We start from the raw sequence: 18,563 nt of genomic DNA on the forward strand, positions 1-18,563 counted from the left end.
CACCGCTGGGGAAGGGCTGGGTGGATGCCCTTGGGAAACCCTGCCAGCGGATTCTTCAAACAGCATAAGAGACTGCTGCATAACTTGAGGCTCAGACAGTTTCCCTGGTATGCATGGGGGTGATGTGACAGACTGATGGGCTTGGTTTTCAGGCGCCATATGTGCGCTTTCTGCAGAAGACTGGGTGGGAGATAATGTGAACGTGCTGGATCCACTGTCGGCCACCCAATTGACTAATGCCTGTACCTGCTCAGGCCTTACCATCCTTAGAACGGCATTGGGCCCCACCAAATATCGCTGTAAATTATGGCGGCTACTGGGACCTGAGGTAGTTGGTACACTAGGACGTGTGGCTGTGGCAGAACGGCCACGTCCTCTCCCAGCACCAGAGGGTCCACTAACACCACCACGACCATGTCCGCGTCCGCGTCCCTTACTAGATGTTTTCCTCATTGTTACCGTTCACCACAAAAAGAAAAATATTATTTGGCCCAATGTATTGAATTCAAATTCAGGCCTTTTTTTACAGACACCTAACACTATCTGGCTATCTACTTAGGTACCGTATTACACTAATACAGGCACAGCAGTAACGACAGATTTAGCTGAATATAAATTTGAGGCCTATTATTTAGGTGCTGGGTGACAGGTATAGGTTTACTTACAGAATTAGACTTGGAAATGCACAGTAGCGTGTGTGTGAAGTTATTCAGAATGACCCTATGTGCACCTTGAATCTTATATACCCTTTTAGGGATAGATTTAAAATAGCTCTGATACAGCAGAGACCACTAAATTAGGAAATTGCTAAATTGGGAATTGTATTTCAACCCAGAACAAAAACAGTGCTTTGACGGACACTAAATAACTTGACCAGCCACAGCAGTAACGACAGATTTAGCTGGATATAAATTTGAGGCCTATTATTTAGGCGCTGGGTGACAGGTATAGGTTTACTGACAGAATTAGACTTGGAAATGCAGGGTAGCGTGTGTGTGAAGTTATTCAAAATGACCCTATGTGCACCTTGAATCTTATATAACCTTTTAGGGATAGATTTAAAATAGCTATGATACAGCAGAAACCACTAAATTAGGAAATTGCTAAATTGGGAATTGTATTTCAACCCAGAACAAAAACTGTGCTTTGACAGACACTAAATAACTTGACCAGTCACAGCAGTAACGACAGATTTAGCTGAATATAAATTTGAGGCCTAGTATTTAGGCGCTGGGTGACAGGTATAGGTTTACTGACAGAATTAGACTTGGAAATGCAGGGTAGCGTGTATGTGAAGTTATTCAGAATTACCCTATGTGCACCTTGAATCTTATATACCCTTTTAGGGATAGATTTAAAATAGCTCTGATACAGCAGAAACCACTAAATTAGGAAATTGCTAAATTGGAAATTGTATTTCAACCCAGAACAAAAACTGTGCTTTGACGGACACTAAATAACTTGACCAGCCACAGCAGTAGCGACAGATTTAGCTGGATATAAATTTGAGGCCTATTATTTAGGCGCTGGGTGACAGGTATAGGTTTACTGAATTAGACTGGGATATGGCCAAAAAATAACCACACTATTGCTGGTTAAATGCACTTGGTGTGACAGCTTGACCAACCACACCATTGAGGGTTAAATGCACTTGGTGACAGGCTCAGCTTGCCCCTGATGTAGTATATGGCCAAAAAATAACCAGACTATTGCTGGTTAAATGCACTTGGTGTGACAGCTTGACCCTGATGTAGGATTTAGCCAAAAAACAACCACACCATTGAGGGTTAAGTGCACTTGGTGACAGCTTGACCCTGATGTAGTATATGGCCAAAAAATAACCAGACTATTGATGGTTAAATGCACTTGGTATGACAGCTTGACCCTGATGTAGGATTTAGCCAAAAAAACAACCACACCATTGAGGGTTAAATGCACTTGGTGACAGCTTGACCCTGATGTAGTATATGGCCAAAAAATAACCAGACTATTGATGGTTCAATGCACTTGGTGTGACAGCTTGACCCTGATGTAGGATTTAGCCAAACAACAACCACACCATTGAGGGTTAAATGCACGTGGTGACAGCTTAACCCTGATGTAGTATATGGCCAAAAAATAACCAGACTATTGATGGTTAAATGCACTTGGTATGACAGCTTGACCATGATGTAGGATTTAGCCAAAAAACAACCACACCATTGAGGGTTAAATGCACTTGGTGACAGTTTTTTCCCCTGATGTAGTATATGGCCAAAAAATAACCAGACTATTGATGGTTAAATGCACTTGGTGTGACAGCTTGACCCTGATGTAGGATTTAGCCAAAAAACAACCACACCATTGAGGGTTAAATGCACTTGGTGACAGCTTGCCCCTGATGTAGTATATGGCCAAAAAATAACCAGACTATTGATGGTTAAATGCACTTGGTGTGACAGCTTGACCCTGATGTAGGATTTAGCCAAAAAACAACCACACCATTGAGGGTTAAATGCACTTGGTGACAGCTTGCCCCTGATGTAGTATATGGCCAAAAAATAACCAGACTATTGATGGTTAAATGCACTTGGTGTGACAGCTTGACCCTGATGTAGGATTTAGCCAAAAAACAACCACACCATTGAGGGTTAAATGCACTTGGTGACAGCTTGCCCCTGATGTAGTATATGGCCAAAAAATAACCAGACTATTGATGGTTAAATGCACTTGGTGTGACAGCTTGACCCTGATGTAGGATTTAGCCAAAAAACAACCACACTATTGAGGGTTAAATGCACTTGGTGGCAGCTTGTGCTGGCGCACCACAAGACACAAAATGGCCGCCGATCACCCCAGAAAAAAGTGAAAGAAAAACGCTCTGGGCAGCCTAAAAACAGTGAGCAATTCAATAGCAGCAGTTCAATCATCCACAGCTGCAGATCGATCTCTAAATGAAGTCTTTTGGAGGAGTATCACTGCCTAATCTCGCCCTAACGTCGCAGCTGCAACCTCTCCCTATGCTGATCAGAGCAGAGTGACGGGCGGCGCTATGTGACTCCAGCTTAAATAGAGGCTGGGTCACATGCTGCACTGGCCAATCACAGCCATGCCAATAGTAGGCATGGCTGTGACGGCCTCTTGGGGCAAGTAGTATGACGCTTGTTGATTGGCTGCTTTGCAGCCTTTCAAAAAACGCCAAGAAAGCGACGAACACCGAACCCGGACTTTTACGAAAATGTCCGGGTTCGGGTCCGTGTCACGGACACCCCAAAATTCGGTACGAACCCGAACTATACAGTTCGGGTTCGCTCATCCCTAGTGGTGACCCCTGACTCACCTTGCGGCTGGCACCTGACTGCCCTGTCATAACTAGACAGGTTCCTCACCCGTATGCCGATCACGTGCCTAAACCCTGGCTTTCCCTAAGATGAGCCCTAGGTAGTTAACGTGGCGATGGGATCACTAGTCCGCACCACTGACACTAAGAGAAAAACACCAAGGAGAGGACAGACAATACAGACAAACATATAATCCCAGTTGGGCCACAACAGCAGACCACAAAGGCCCAACAGGGATCCGGAGGGTAACGTTCTGGAACAACAACCAGGGAACGCAGCAACACAGCTCCAGTGGGTCAGTATAGAAGTCCAGGCAGGAAGCTCTATATCTGGCAACCAGAGAAGTGGTAGAGGGGAATATAAGAAGGTTGGGAGTGCTGGACAAGGAACAGCTGAGGAGAAGGAGCTACGGATCCCTGAGTGAGCCAAAAAGGGTTGCAAAGCAAACCCAGAAAGCTACCATAAAGAAACAGCCCTATCTTTCTACATAGAGCGCGCAGCCAACCGCTGCGACTTCCTGACCCCGGGTATAACGGAGTCAGGCGTGGTTCTTGACCCTCGTGACAGAAATAGACCACTGAACGCTTTTGCCACTAATAAGCGCACCACAGAAGTGCGTATATTTTTTATTTCTGTACTGAAAAAGGCCACTAAACTCTTTTGCAACAAATAACTGCACCAGTGAAGTGCGTATATTTTTCTCTTTCCATAATGAAATAGGCCACTAAACTCTTTTGCCACAAATAAGTGCACCAGTGAAGTGTGCATATTTATTTTCTTTCTGTACTGAAATAGGCTAGTAAATGCAACAAATAACTGCACCAGTGAAGTGCGTATATATTTTTTTCTTTCTGTAATGAAACAGGCAACTAAACCCTTTTGCCACAAATAACTGCACCAGTGAAGTGTGTAAATTTTCTTCTTTCTATAATGAAATAGGACACTAAATGCTTTTGCCACAAATAAGCGCACCAGTGAAGTGCGTATATTTTTTCTTTTTGTACTGAAATAGGCCAGTAAACGCTTTTGCCAATAAAAACTGCACCAGTGAACTGCGTATATTTTTTATTTCTATAATGAAATATGTACTGTCCCACATATGTGTGTATAGTCCACTCAAAATTGTTATGTATACTATGAAGTAATTTTTCACTATTCCTTTGTCTATGCTGCTGAATCCATATTACAGGCTGGTAACATGCATTACATATTTCCACCACTAGAGGTCTCCGTCACACCATTTATACAGTGCAAACATAGGAAGTGAATGGGAGATTAGAAATAAGAGATTAGGAGTTGGGAGTTAAGCAGAAAGAGACGAGACAGTCTTGTCTCTGTCCTGCTGGGTTTAGCCCAGGAGAACTAATTTACCTCAACCTTTAAGTCCAAGATTAGGACTATCTGATCCTACACTGTAGATTACCCTTCCGGGGTATAACGTGGATTATCACTTTGAGGACCGCAACCTTTTAAAATAATGAAGCAGAGAGTTTGCCTTCCATGAGGAAGATCGCTCTTAGGTTACTGGATCATTGAACTATAGACTATTGGCAAAAGCAGATAATGTCATGCCCTGCTCAGGTTATGTGCGGAGGTCTGCCAGGTTAGCAGCACGTGTGTAGTTTTTTGTTTTTGCTTTGGAGTTGAGCTATATCCGCCTTCCTTCAGGTGCTCTGAGTGGGGTCGTTTGTATGAGTTTAAATCACACCTCTTCCCAGTGTCCTGTGCGGGTTATAGCTCCTATCTTGCTCTGTGGAAGGAAGCAAGGACGGAAGGAAGAATTAGCAATTTCTGCTCTGTGACAAGATAAGTTGGTTTTTGGTTTTCTTTTGTGTGTTCTGTCTAGGCCGTTAGTGAGACGCCTGCCTCCTCCAGGTCCTGAGGAAGCAAGCTGTCTCTTTTCCCCTCTCACCATCTTAGTGATTTTAGGGTATCTTCAGCCTTAGGCATGGGGGCACGTTTATTCCCACCTTCAGGGTCTGAACGTGGGCACAGTAGTCTAGGGAGAGCTGGTAGGGATTTGTAAGGAGGTGACCTTTATCCCCAGCTTCTGGCCTAGACACTTGTTTGTGGTTATCTGTGGTATCTTGTTACCTGTCCAGCATGACAGATAACTGCCGTTTATCAGGTTTTAGTCACCTTTGCATTAGGTGGAGAGTTTCTAAGCTACAGGCTGCCGACCATAACCAAGGACAGAAAGGCCATCTGTCAGAATACTTATTTACAGAGGATCTAAACTATTATGTGATCAGAGCAAGATCATTAACCAAGTACAAGTAAGAACATCACCTGTACTAAAGTAAGCTAGAGTTAACCTCTACACTTCACCTGAACTACTACACCCACTGGCTCGCCACCACTACACTCACTATTCCCTGTGCCCCGGCACTATGCAAATAGGCCACTAAACCCTTTTGCCACAAATAACTGCACCAGTGAAGTATGTATTTATTTTTCTTTCTATAATAAAATAGGCCACTAAAAGCTTTTGACGACACAATTAGTGCACCAGTAAAGTACGTATATTTCTGTACGCTTTCAACACATATAACCGCCGATGTGAACTGAGAATATATTTTTCTTTTTGTACTGAAATAGGCCCGTAAAAGCTTTTAGCAGAGATAAATGCACCAGTGAAGTGCGTATACAGTATATTTTTCTTTCTGTACTGAAATAAGCCACTAAACCCACAAATAACGGCACCAGTAAAGTGCGTATATTTTTTTCTTTTTATAATGAAATAGGCCACTGAACCCTTTTGCCACAAATAAGTGCACCAGTGAAGTGCATATATTTTTTTCTTTCTGTACTGAAAAAGGCCACTAAACGCTTTGCAACAAATAACTGCACCAGTGAAGTGTGTATATTTTTTTCTCTCTATAATGAAATAGGCCACTAAACTCTTTAGCCACAAATAACTGCACCAGTAAAGTGCGTATATTTTTTTTCTTTCTATAATGAAATAGGCCACTAAACCCTTTTGGCACAAATTACTGCACCAGGGAAGTGAGTATATTTTTTTCTTTCTGTACTGAAATAGGCCACTAAACGCTTTTGACTATCACTGACAAAAATCGATAGCATTGAAAAGTACCGAAATAACTATCACAGAGAAAATAATGACTTTTCGTATAAAACATTACTTTTACTACCCCACAATGTACAGTCGTGGCCAAAAGTTTTGAGAATGACACAAATATTAGTTTTCACAAAGTTTGCTGTTAAACTGCTTTTAGATCTTTGTTTCAGTTGTTTCTGTTATATAGTGAAATATAATTACACGCACTTCATACGTTTCAGCGTCAGTATTTGCAGTGTTGGCCCTTCTTTTTCAGGACGTCTGCAATTCGACTGGGCATGTTCTCAATCAACTTCTGGCCCAATTCCTGACTGATAGCAACCCATTCTTTCATAATCACTTCTTGGAGTTTGTCAGAATTTGTGGGTTTTTGTTTGTCCACCCGCCTCTTGAGGATTGACCACAAGTTCTCAATGGGATTAAGATCTGGGGAGTTTCCAGGCCATGGACCCAAAATGTCAACGTTTTGGTCCCCGAGCCACTTAGTTATCACTTTTGCCTTATGGCACGGTGCTCCATCGTGCTGGAAAATGCATTGTTTTTTAAAAAAAACTGTTGTTGGATTGTTGGAAGAAGTTGCTGTTGGAGGGTGTTTTGGTACCATTTTTTATTCATGGCTGTGTTTTTGGGCAAAAATGTGAGTGAGCCCACTCCCTTGGATGAGAAGCAACCCCACACATGAATGGTCTCAGGATGCTTTACTGTTGGCATGACGCAGGACTGATGGTAGCGCTCACCTTTTTCTTCTCCGGACAAGCCTTTTTCCTAATGTCCCAAACAATCGGAAAGAGGCTTCATCGGAGAATATGACTTTGCCCCAGTCTTTAGCAGTCCATTCACCATATTTTCTGCAGAAGATCAATCTGTCCCTGATGGTTTTTTTTGAAGAGAAGTGGCTTCTTTGCTGCCCTTCTTGACACCAGGCCATCTTCCAAAAGTCTTCGCCTCACTGTGCGTGCAGATGCGCTCACACTTGCCTGCTGCCATTCCTGAGCAAGCTCTGCACTAGTGGCAATCCCGCAGCCGAATCCTCTTTAGGAGACGATCCTGGTGCTTGTTGGACTTTCCTGGACGCCCTGAAGCCTTCTTAACAAGAATTGAACCTCTTTCCTTGAAGTTCTTGATGATCCTATAAATTGCAGGTCACCATGGTTAACAATGGAAGAACAATGATTTCAAGCATCACCCTCATTTTAACAGGTGAAGTCTGCCATTTTAACACAATCAGCCTGACATAATGATCTCCAGCCTTGTGCTCGTCAACATTCTCACCTGAGTTAACAAGACGATTACTGAAGTGATCTCAGCAGGTCCTTTAATGACAACAATAAAATGCAGTTTTTTGGGGATTAAGTTAATTTTCATGGCAAAGAAGGACTATGCATTTCATCTGATCACTCTTCATAACATTCTGAAGTATATGCAAATTGCTATTTTAAAAACTTTGGCAGCAACTTTTCCAATTTCCAATATTTATGTAATTCTCAAAACTTTTGGCCACGACTGTATACAATAATTGATAACGTATTGTGTCGCATAAGAAGAGCAGAGCCTTACTTTGGACGTGGTCAAAGATAGTATTATCCAAGTAACTAAAGATGTAACAACTTACAGTTTTGAAGACCAATGGCTTGGATGCTTTGGCAAACAAGGTCAGGAGGGTGGGGGCCTTTCCCTGATGAATCCCTCAAAATACTAGCCCTGCCTAAAGGCGGAGCACCCGCCCGAAAGGGGCGACCCCACCTCTTGGTGGCTAAGCCCTCACTGTCACCTACTGTGACCATGCCAAGGTGTAATGAATGCTTGTCCCGACACGTTTCCCCAGTGTCATGCGAGCTGGTTCATCAGGGGACCAAAGATAAATAATCCATTAGGCATCAATGATACTGGCAGCATTGTAATGGCATCCTGATGTAATAACGAGTCTTCAAAACTGCAAGTTGTTGCATCTTTAATTACTTGGATGATAGTATCCTTGACCATGTCCAAAGTAAGGCTCTGCTCTTCTTATGTGGCACAATACGCTATCAATTATTGTATACATTGTGGGGCATTATTTTAATATTGAGAAGTAAAATTTAAGTTTTATACGAAAAGTCATTATTTTCTCTGAGATAGACACTAAACGCTTTTGCCACAAATAACTGCACCAGTAAAGTGCATATATTTTCTTCTGTCTATAATGAAATAGGCCACTAAAACCCTTTTGCCACAAATAACTGCACCAGTGAAGTGCGTATATTTTTTCTTTCTGTAAGGTTTCAAGACATATAAACACCGACGTGAACTGAGAATATATTTTTCTTTTTGTACTGAAATAGGCCAGTAAACACTTTTAGCAGAAATAAATGCACCAGTGAAGTGCGTATATATTTTTCTTTCTGTACTGAAATAGGCCACTAAACCCGTTTGCCACAAATAACTGCACCAGTGAAGTGCATATATTGTTTACTTTCTATAATGAAATAGGCTACTGAATGCTTTTGCCACAAGTAAGTGCACCAGTGAAGTGCGTATATTTTTTTATTCTGTACTGAAATAGGCCACTAAAAGCTTTTGCAACAAAGAACTGCACCAGTGAAGTGCATATATTTTTTTTCTTTCTATAATGAAATAGGCCACTAACGCTTTTGCCACAAATAAGTGCACCAGTGAAGTGCGAATTTAATTTTTCCTGAAATTCAAATCGAATTCCACTTCGTCAGCTTCGATTCACTCATCTCTACTCATCACCCTGTAGCTCCTCTGGCTGCTTCTGCTCCTCCTCTCCTGTCACCTATGTATAAAAACTACCCATTTCGCTAAACATTGCTTGTGCTCCAATGTCCTGCTCCTCCTCCAGTTCAGGCCCCACAGGGCTCATTTGGCCATGAGATCTAGGTGCCACGTCTCAAGTCCCCTGACCAGCCAGATTTACCAGCATCTGTTCCAGGACATGAAGAAGTGAAATGACGTTGTTCATCCCGTAGTCCTCCTCAAAGGGCCTGGGCAAATGGCAGTTGTCATGCATCAGCTGCCACTGGCTGACATCGAAGTTACAAAGGATAGTACTCCTGTCCGCTTGGTTTATCAAGAAATCGTCTTTGGCCTTTCTCTGTTTGTATAGTCGGTCCAACATATGGAGGGTGGAAATTTTGCATATAAGCCTATGTTGGGGGATGTCATTCTGCTGCTGCAACTCAAGGGGGGTGCTTTGTGGTGTACGATTGGCTGAAGTGCATGTTTCCTGGCCATTTTTAGGATGTCTTGCATATGGGTGGAAGACTTCAGGAACCGCTTGACAACCAGATTAAACACGTGTGCCATTCAGGCCGCATGGCTCAGCCCTCCTTACGCAGCGCCGACACGATGTTCTTCCCGTTGTCGATCACCATGGTTCCGATTTTGAGTTGTCGCGGAGATAGCCAGGATTCGATTTCTTGATGAAGGACACAGAACAGTTCCTCCCCTGTGTGACTCTGTTCGCCCAGGCAAACGAGGTGCAGAACAGCATGACACCGCCATGCCCTGCACATGTGGTATGCTGGAGGGGCACTTTGAATTGTCACTGCAGTGGAGGCTGAGGACACAGTGGAGGATGAGGAGACAGACAATGTCGCAGGACCAATGGCGTGAGAACGTGGAGGCGGAAGCTGGTGTGGCTGTGCAGGAACCACATTCACCCAGTGGGACCTAAAGGACATGTATTGTCCCTGACCATCGTTACAGCTCCACACGTTGGCGCTGCTGTGCACTTTGGCAGACACCAACAGGCTCAAGGACTGGCCCACCTTCTGTTCTACATACGTGTACAGGGCTGGCACTGACTTTTTGGCAAAGAAATGACAGCTTGGGACTCTCCATCTTGGCTCGGCACAAGCCATCAGTTCTCTGAAAGGTTTAAAGTCCACCACTTAGAAAGGGAGGAACTGCAGCACCAGCAACTTGGCCAGGAGCACATTCAACTTCTGCGCCATTAGATGAGTGCACACATATTGTTGTCTCTTGGCAACCGATTTGGTGATCAATTGCTCACGGAACGTCTGACGAGGAGTAGGAGGAGGAGCAGGAGCATCAGGACCAGCAGATGATGGGAAGGACAGACAGCTCCCTTCGGCGGAGGTGGTGGAGCCGTGACTGCCTGAAATCGGGTGCGTGCCACTGGGTGATGCAACGTTTGCTGCGGCAGGCTGGACCACCACATCAGGGCCACGATTCTTCCAGGGCACTTTATGGTGACGCTGCATATGTTTACGCAGGGCCCTGGTGCCAACATTGGCACCTTGGCCACGCTTCACCTTCTGCCCACAGATTCTACAAATGGCCATGTTCACCTCCGCTTAACAAAAAGCTGCCACACCGGCGAGTAGGTGATTTTACCCCCAACGCTCCGCACTGACTGACTGCTACCGCCGCACCTTTTGTGAACACCTGCATCACTACTTTCCGGGCAGGTAGGTTCATGCGAAGCGGGCAGACTACCCCGGGCACATTTGGCTCACGACCTCCTAGTGCTGCCATCCTGCTGACTTTCGGTCACGCCTGCAACTTGCTGGCTCCGCCTCTGCCTCATGGTCAAGCTGCAACCCTCTTCTCCCGATGATGATGAAGCTCCTAAGTCACCCAACTCCAAAGTGCGATCAGTTACATCATCATCATCGAGTACTGTCTGCATGTCACTGATGTCCTCAATGGTCTCTGGGTCAGGAGCCTGTTCGCTTGAAGCACCAGCTCCCATGCCATTCCCCTCATCACTACTTGCAGCGTCCCACTCGTGTACATGGGCACTGCAAAGTTATCATATTGTATATCGTGTCATATTTCACATTATGTCATGCTGTATTTCACTTTATGTAAGATCCCTGTTAACAGGCTGTTAGGTGCAGTACATCACATCCACCACTAGATGGAGATAGCACTAGGATATACAGTATATACCTCAGTTCAGGCCTAGTTAGGGAGTTGAGAAGATGTAGAGGTGGAGTTCAGTGTGTGTGTTGAGGAGATGGAGTAGCTGGAGTGAGGAGCAGGGGGAAAGAGAGAACCCCTCCTTCCTCCCTTCCTCCCTTCCTCCCTTCCTCCCCTCCTCCCCTCCTCCCCGCTCTCTCTGAGGACCCACGGTCCAGAGGAGCCAAGTGATCTTTTCCCATGTTTTAGGCCAAGAAGCAAGGCTAAGGTGAGACCTCCTTCTGCAGTCTATCCCTCCGGGAGGACAAGTGGAAAATTATGTTTTGACTACAGAAAAGACAAAGGAAGATAACAGCTATCTTATTAGGCTTATGGGCTCCTTTGAATTCAGTGTAGGACAATCTAGCTACAGGCAGCCTCACCGGTATATAGAAGACAGAAAGGTCAATCTATTATGTCACTTAAGTGGAAAAAGGATCAGAAACCACCGTTACTGGGATTAGAATAAAGCAAGTAACTAGATACCAGCCAGTTGGAGTTTCATTAACATTACTGAACTTTAATCTGAAGTTTCTTATCTACAAAAAGCCTGTTACCTTGGATTACAATTTATTACATCTGCATACAATAGAGACTGTGTTATCTGTGAATGTCATTGCTACTGAGAATCAGCAAAACAGTAAAAGTTGTGAGTTGGAGTCAACTGCTGTCTTACTCCCTAATTCAACTACTACTCTCACAATTGTTGTACCACAACGGTACTGGCGTCACGACTAACGGGACCTAGCCATAAGCACATAAAGCCAAGTTACTACCAAAGGCACCTCAGCCACCATCTGACCTGTGTCCCTCATATCAGAGTGTGCCCCTGGAGAATTCCTGTTCTGTCCTCCCCTTCACTGCACTGCTGGCCCAGGGAGGCATCTGCTAACCGTGAGTACCCGATGAACTGTTGCACCCTTCGGCCCACCGTGAACTTAACGTCTTCTCCCCTGTGGACCAGCACGTTGCATACTTGCCCGCCTACCGGAGGAAGTCCCGGATGTCTCCTCCACATCTTGGCTGGCCATTAGCTACTGACTGTCCTCTAGTAGTCTGTCCTTGATGTATAGTGGAGCTGAGCCCATAGCATATAATACTTGTCTGGCTCAGGGAACAGAAAAGGACAGAGGCAGGTTAAGGACAGGTGAGGGCACAGGGCCTGCTCCCGGCCATGCCAACTTAGGGCTCTTTCACACTTGTGTTCTTTTGTTCCGGCATAGAGTTCCGTCGTCGGGGCTCTATGCCGGAAGAATCCTGATCAGGATTATCCCTATGCATTCTGAGAAATCCGTTCAGGATGCATCAGGATGTCTTCAGTTCAGGACCGGAAAGTTTTTTGGCCGGAGAAAATACCGCAGCATGCTGCGCTTTTTGCTCCGGCCAAAAATCTTGAACACTTGCCGCAAGGCCGGATCCGGAATGAATGCCCATTGAAAGGCCTTAATCCGGATCCGGCCTTAAGCTAAACGTCGTTTCAGCGCATTGCCTGATCCGACGTTTAGCTTCTTCTGAGTGGTTACCATGGCTGCCAGGACGCTAAAGTCCTGGCAGCCATGGTAAAGTGTAGTGGGGAGCGGGAGAGCAGTATACTTACCATCAGTGCGGCTCCCGGGGCGCTCCAGAGTGACGTCAGGGCGCCCCACGCGCATGGATGACGTGATCGCATGGACACGTCATCCATGCGCATGGGGCGCTCTGACGTCATTCTGGAGCGCCCCGGGAGCCGCACGGACGGTAAGTATACTGCTTCCCCGCTCCCCACTACTACTATGGCAACCAGGACTTTAATAGCGTCCTGGTATAGTAATAGCTGCCATAGTAACACTGACCGCATTTTGAAGACGGATCCGTCTTCAAATGCTTTCAGTTCACTTGCGTTTTTCTGGATCCGGCGTGTAATTCCGGCAAATGGAGTACACAACAGATCCGGACAACGCAAGTGTGAAAGAGGCCTTAGGGTTGTGTCTGACAAATCCACCAATTCTTGGCTGGGGGTGTCTGATGTCACTTGGGATGAGATGGATGACTGAGTCAACCATTCAAGAACCGTTGGGTTGCTGATCAAGACACGACCGCTAGATGACACCGTGCGCTCAGGCCTCTCGCTGCAACTCCCCCTTACTCTGCTTTGACCAGTGCCTGCGCCAGAAACATTTAGGCCTCTGCCACTTGCCTCTGCAGGGCCTGGCACTTCTCTGTCTGACATACTGTTAGATCAAATAAATAAATAAAAAGGAAATTAAAACACCCCCAAAAACTCTGTAATTTTCTCACTTCACCATGCAACAGTTAATAAGCCCTTTTTTCCCCACTAATTCACGCCAAAGAAGGCTTTGAAATATAACTGCACCGCTGATCGGCAAATACATTTTTTTGCCACTAATACATGCCAAAAAGGGCTGTAATTTTCTCACTTCACCACACAACTGCAAATACTTTTTTTGTGCCACTAATACACGCCAAAACGGGCTTTCGAACATATAACTGCACTGCTGAACGGCAAATAGGCCCTTATTTTTTTCCACTGATACACGCCACAAAAGGCTTTAGAACATATAACTGCACCGCAGAACGGCAAAAAATATATATTTTTTTGCCACTAAAACATGCCAAAAGGACTTTAGAACATATAACTACACCACTGAACGGTAAATAATATTTAGTTTTTTTCCACTTATACACTCTAAAAAGGGCTTTAGGACATATAACTGCACTGCTGAATGGCAAGTAGGCCCTTACTTTTTTCCACTTATACATGCCACAAATGGCTTTAGAACATATAACTGTACTGCAGAACAGCAAATAATATATATTTTGTTGCCACTAATACACGCCAAAAAGGGCTTTAGAACATATAATTGCACCGCTGAATGGAAAATCTATATATATATAAAGAAGGACGTATGTATGTATGTTCCACGATAACTCAAAAACAAAACCATTGATTTAAACGAAACTTGGTATACACATCCCTTGCTACCTGGAAAGAAATCTTGTGGGGCTCACAGCTCTCTAGCATGTACCGTTTCTGAGATATTCCCAAAAAATGCAAATATGGCACATCACATGACCTACATTAGCCAATAGAAGCCTGCAGGTCTTTCTCTTCATATCCCAACTGCCATACACATGGTCACATGTCCCTTATCAGCCAATAGAATCTTGCAGGTCTATAGTCTCCACATGCACACAGTTTTAAACCAGGTTTCCATAACAACCCAGCCATTTTTCTTCACTGCTGCAGATAATCTTTAATAGGGCAGGGAGCTGTGTTTGACACTGTTAAGGGAGTGAAGTGCTGTGGAGGTGACAGTTCAGGGGGCAGGTAGGGTGGCCATTCAGGCCACCCTTAAAAGACGGACATAAAAAACCCGCCCCCAGGTCCCACTAATCCACGCCCTAATCTGGTTAGGCCACTCCACACCCCCTCCCACTCCGAAGCCGACAGGGATTGAAAAAATGAAGGTAAAAATCAACTTCTGTCAGCTGCAGGGGTTGGAGGAACATTGACTTTCTCCGTGCAGCTCACGCTCAGACAGCACTGTGCTGTTGTCTGAGAGTGAGCTGTTCAAAAAGACATCTCTGCGTGAGATATTCCTAAAAAATGCATTAGCCAATAGAAGCCTGGTCACATGACCCTTATCAACCAATAGAAGCTCACAGGTCCTTAGTCTCCACATACACACAGTTTTCCGCCAGGTTTCCATAACAACTCAGCCATTTTTATTTACTGCTGTAGGTTAGCTTTAATGGGGCAGGGTACTGTGGATTACACTGTTAAGGGAGCGGAGTGCTGTGGAGGTCACAGTTCAGGGGCAGGTAGAGTGATCATTCAGGTCACCCTCAAAAGACGGACTTAAAAATCCTCCCCCCAGGCACCATTAAGCTACGCCCCGTCCCACTCCGCAGCCGACAGGGATTGTAAAAATGAAGGTAAAAATCATCTTCTGTTAGCTGCAGAGGATCAAGGGAGGGTGACTTTCTCCCTGCAGCTCATGCTCAGACAGCACAGTGCTGCTGTCTGAGAGTGAGCTTTTCAAAAGAACATTCCTGTGTACATCAAGGCCCTGCGCAGGACAGAGGACAGGGAGTCTGAAGGCGGACTGTCCAGCCTAAAACCAGACCTCTGGCCACCCTAGGGGGAGACTGCTGTGGAGGTCACAGTTAAGGGGACAGTCCTCCATGGAGGTCAGTGTTAAGGGGCAGATTGCTGTAGAGACGATTGTTAAGCAGACGGGGTGTTGTGGAAATCACTGTTAAGGAGATGGGGTACTGTGGAGGTCAATAATGAAGGGGCGGCCTCTGTGGAGGTCACTGTTAATTGGGCAGTCTGCTGTGGAGGTAACTGTTAAGGGGGCGTGATGCTGTGGAGGTCTTTGTTAAGGGGACAGGGAACTGTGGAGGTCACAGTTAAAGGGGTTGTCCAGGTTCAGAGCTGAACCTGGACAGCCCTCCATTTTCACCTAGGCAGCCCCCCTGACATGAGCATCGGAGCAGTTCATGCTAAATTGCGCTAAATTGCACTAAATTGCACAGGTCAAAGGCATTTTTCTGAGTTCCGGTGACGTACCGGGGCTCTCTATGGGGCTGACAGGAACCCCGGTGATGTCACCGGCACTGATGGGCGGGATTTGGCTCTGCCCTAGCCAGTAAAACGGCTAGGGCAGAGCTAAAGCCCGCCCCTCAGAGCCGGTGACGTCACCGAACACACTGCTGGGCGGAAGTTACCGCCCGGCAGTGTGTTATTGAAAACAAAAGAGCCCGTGCCCTGCGCGATTTAGCGCAGGGCACTGGAGCGCATCGGAGCATGAGATGCTCCGATGCTAGGCTCAGGGAGGCTGCCGGGGTGAAAATAAGGGTATGTCCGGGTTCAGCTCTGAACCCGGACAACCCCTTTAAGAGGACTGTCCACTATGAACGACAGTGTTAAGGGGTGGGATGCTATAGAGGTCACTGTTAAGGGGGATATTGTTGATATCTTTTAATGACATACACAAACATAAAATAAAAAAGATGACATATACCCGTGCGAAGCCGGGTCCTTCTGCTAGTAATATATATATTTTTGCCACTAATACATGCCAAAAAGGTCTGTAATTTTCTTACTTCATCACACAACAGCTAATAAGTAGTGTTGATCATGAATATGATCATGCAAATTTTTATTGTGAATATCGGCACTTTGAAAATTCGCGAATATTTAGAATATAGTGATATATATTTGTAATTTCAAATATTCGAGATTTTTTTTTAATCAGTACACATGATCCCTCCCTCCTCTAGCTTGGGCCAATGAGAAGGCTGCAATATCTTTGACTTTAGGAGTAGTGTTGATTGCGAAAGATCCAATGATATATTATAACCCCCAGGCATTCCCATGGTGACGGGGACGCTTGTCGGGGAGGAGTATGCCAAACTGGGACAACTGTACAGATAAATTAAAATAAGACGAATATTAAAAAAAATGAATATATTAGTTTTTTAGAATATTCACAATATTCTAAAACAAGAGTATATCGCAATATAGCGAATATTTGAAAAAACAAACAAATGTAGAACAATTTAGCTAATATAGTGCTATAATCTTTTTTTTTTATAGTTGTAATTTTTTCCAATCTGTACTTCAGATGAGAAAAAAAAATACAACTATTAGACAAAGAAGATTATAGCACTATATTAGCTAAATTGCGCTATATATATATATTTTTTTTTTCGAATATTCGCTATATTGCTATATATTTTTTTTAGAATATTCGTAATATTTTAAAACAAGAATATATACGAATATTCTAAAAAAACAATATATATTAATATAGCGAATATAAAAAAAAAAATATTTATCAATTTTGCTAATATAGTGCTATAATCTTCTTTGTCTAATAGTTTTTTTTAACAAATTTTTTTACCATCTGAAGTTCAGATTGGAAAATAATTTCAACTATGAAAAAAAAAGATTATAGCACTATATTAGCTAAATTGTTCTACATTCTTTTTTTTTTCGAATATTCGCTATATTGCTATATATTCTTGTTTTAGAATATTATGAATATTCTAAAAAACTAATATATTTGTTTTTTAGAATATTCGTCTCTTTTTTTTTTTTAAATCTGTACAGTTGTCCCACTTTGACATACTCCTCCCCGACAAGCGTTCCCGTTTAATGGGAATGCCTGGGGGTTAGAATATACTATCGGATCTGAGTGTTCACGATCTTATTGATTCTCATTACAAAAATTCTCATTATGAAAATTTGCATTATGAAAATTCGCAAGCAACACTACTTCTAACGAAAATTCGAATTCGCAAATATTCTACGAATATTCTACAAAATATTTGCGAAATATCGCAAATTCGAATACGACCCCTGACGCTCATCACTACTAATAAGCCTTTTTTTCCCACTAATACAAGCCCAAAAATGCTTTTTCTTTGTAATAAAACCTGTTAATGGCTGTATCAAACAGCACTTGCACAAGGTGTAATAGGATTGTTCCTATTACTCAGGCTGTAAACTCCCCTACTAAACCCTGTTCTGCTTTAATACTGTAGAATGATTCCTCCATATCCTTTCCCTGAACTTCTATACAACAAAATGAAAGTTTTAAAGTCTTTTCTACCACTGTCCCTAGTGCCTGCTGACATCTCTCCCTGCACTAAATACACTGGAAAATGGCTGAATCCAAGATGGTTGAAGCTATTTATAGGGCTGTGACATCACAGGGCTGGCTGGCTGCTGATTGGCTGCATGCATGGCATTGTGGGTGATCTCTCGTTTCCCAGAGTGTCTTGCTCCATGTCCTCACACATGCAGCAGCCATTTTAGGAAAAAATGCAATTCGTTACCACGAAGCGTGAGGAAATTCGGATTTGGTGTGAATCAAATTTTTCCTGAAATTCAGATCAAATTCCACTTCGTCAACTTCGATTTGCTCATCTCTAGACACCACCATTAATGCAAACCATCTGCCGCTACTATCACTACTAGTACTATTGCTACTACTATTCATAGACAGCCTTGTATGTTCCATGCTATGTTGCGCCTGCCACTTTTGCGTCCGCATGCCACTATATCCGTACCGTACCCTTTCTACGAGCCACTTTTTCTTCTAATAATTGACACTTGTTTGTGTCATACAGGCAGTTATTCCAACCCAGTCAGAGCATACCTTTTGGACGTTTGGTCCCCCAAGCCACTTTTTTTTTATCCCATAAGTGTCACGGCCATGGTTATGGTT

This window comes from Bufo gargarizans, chromosome 2 (genome assembly GCF_014858855.1).
Source record: "Bufo gargarizans isolate SCDJY-AF-19 chromosome 2, ASM1485885v1, whole genome shotgun sequence".
In the NCBI taxonomy this organism is placed as follows: Eukaryota; Metazoa; Chordata; class Amphibia; order Anura; family Bufonidae; genus Bufo; species Bufo gargarizans.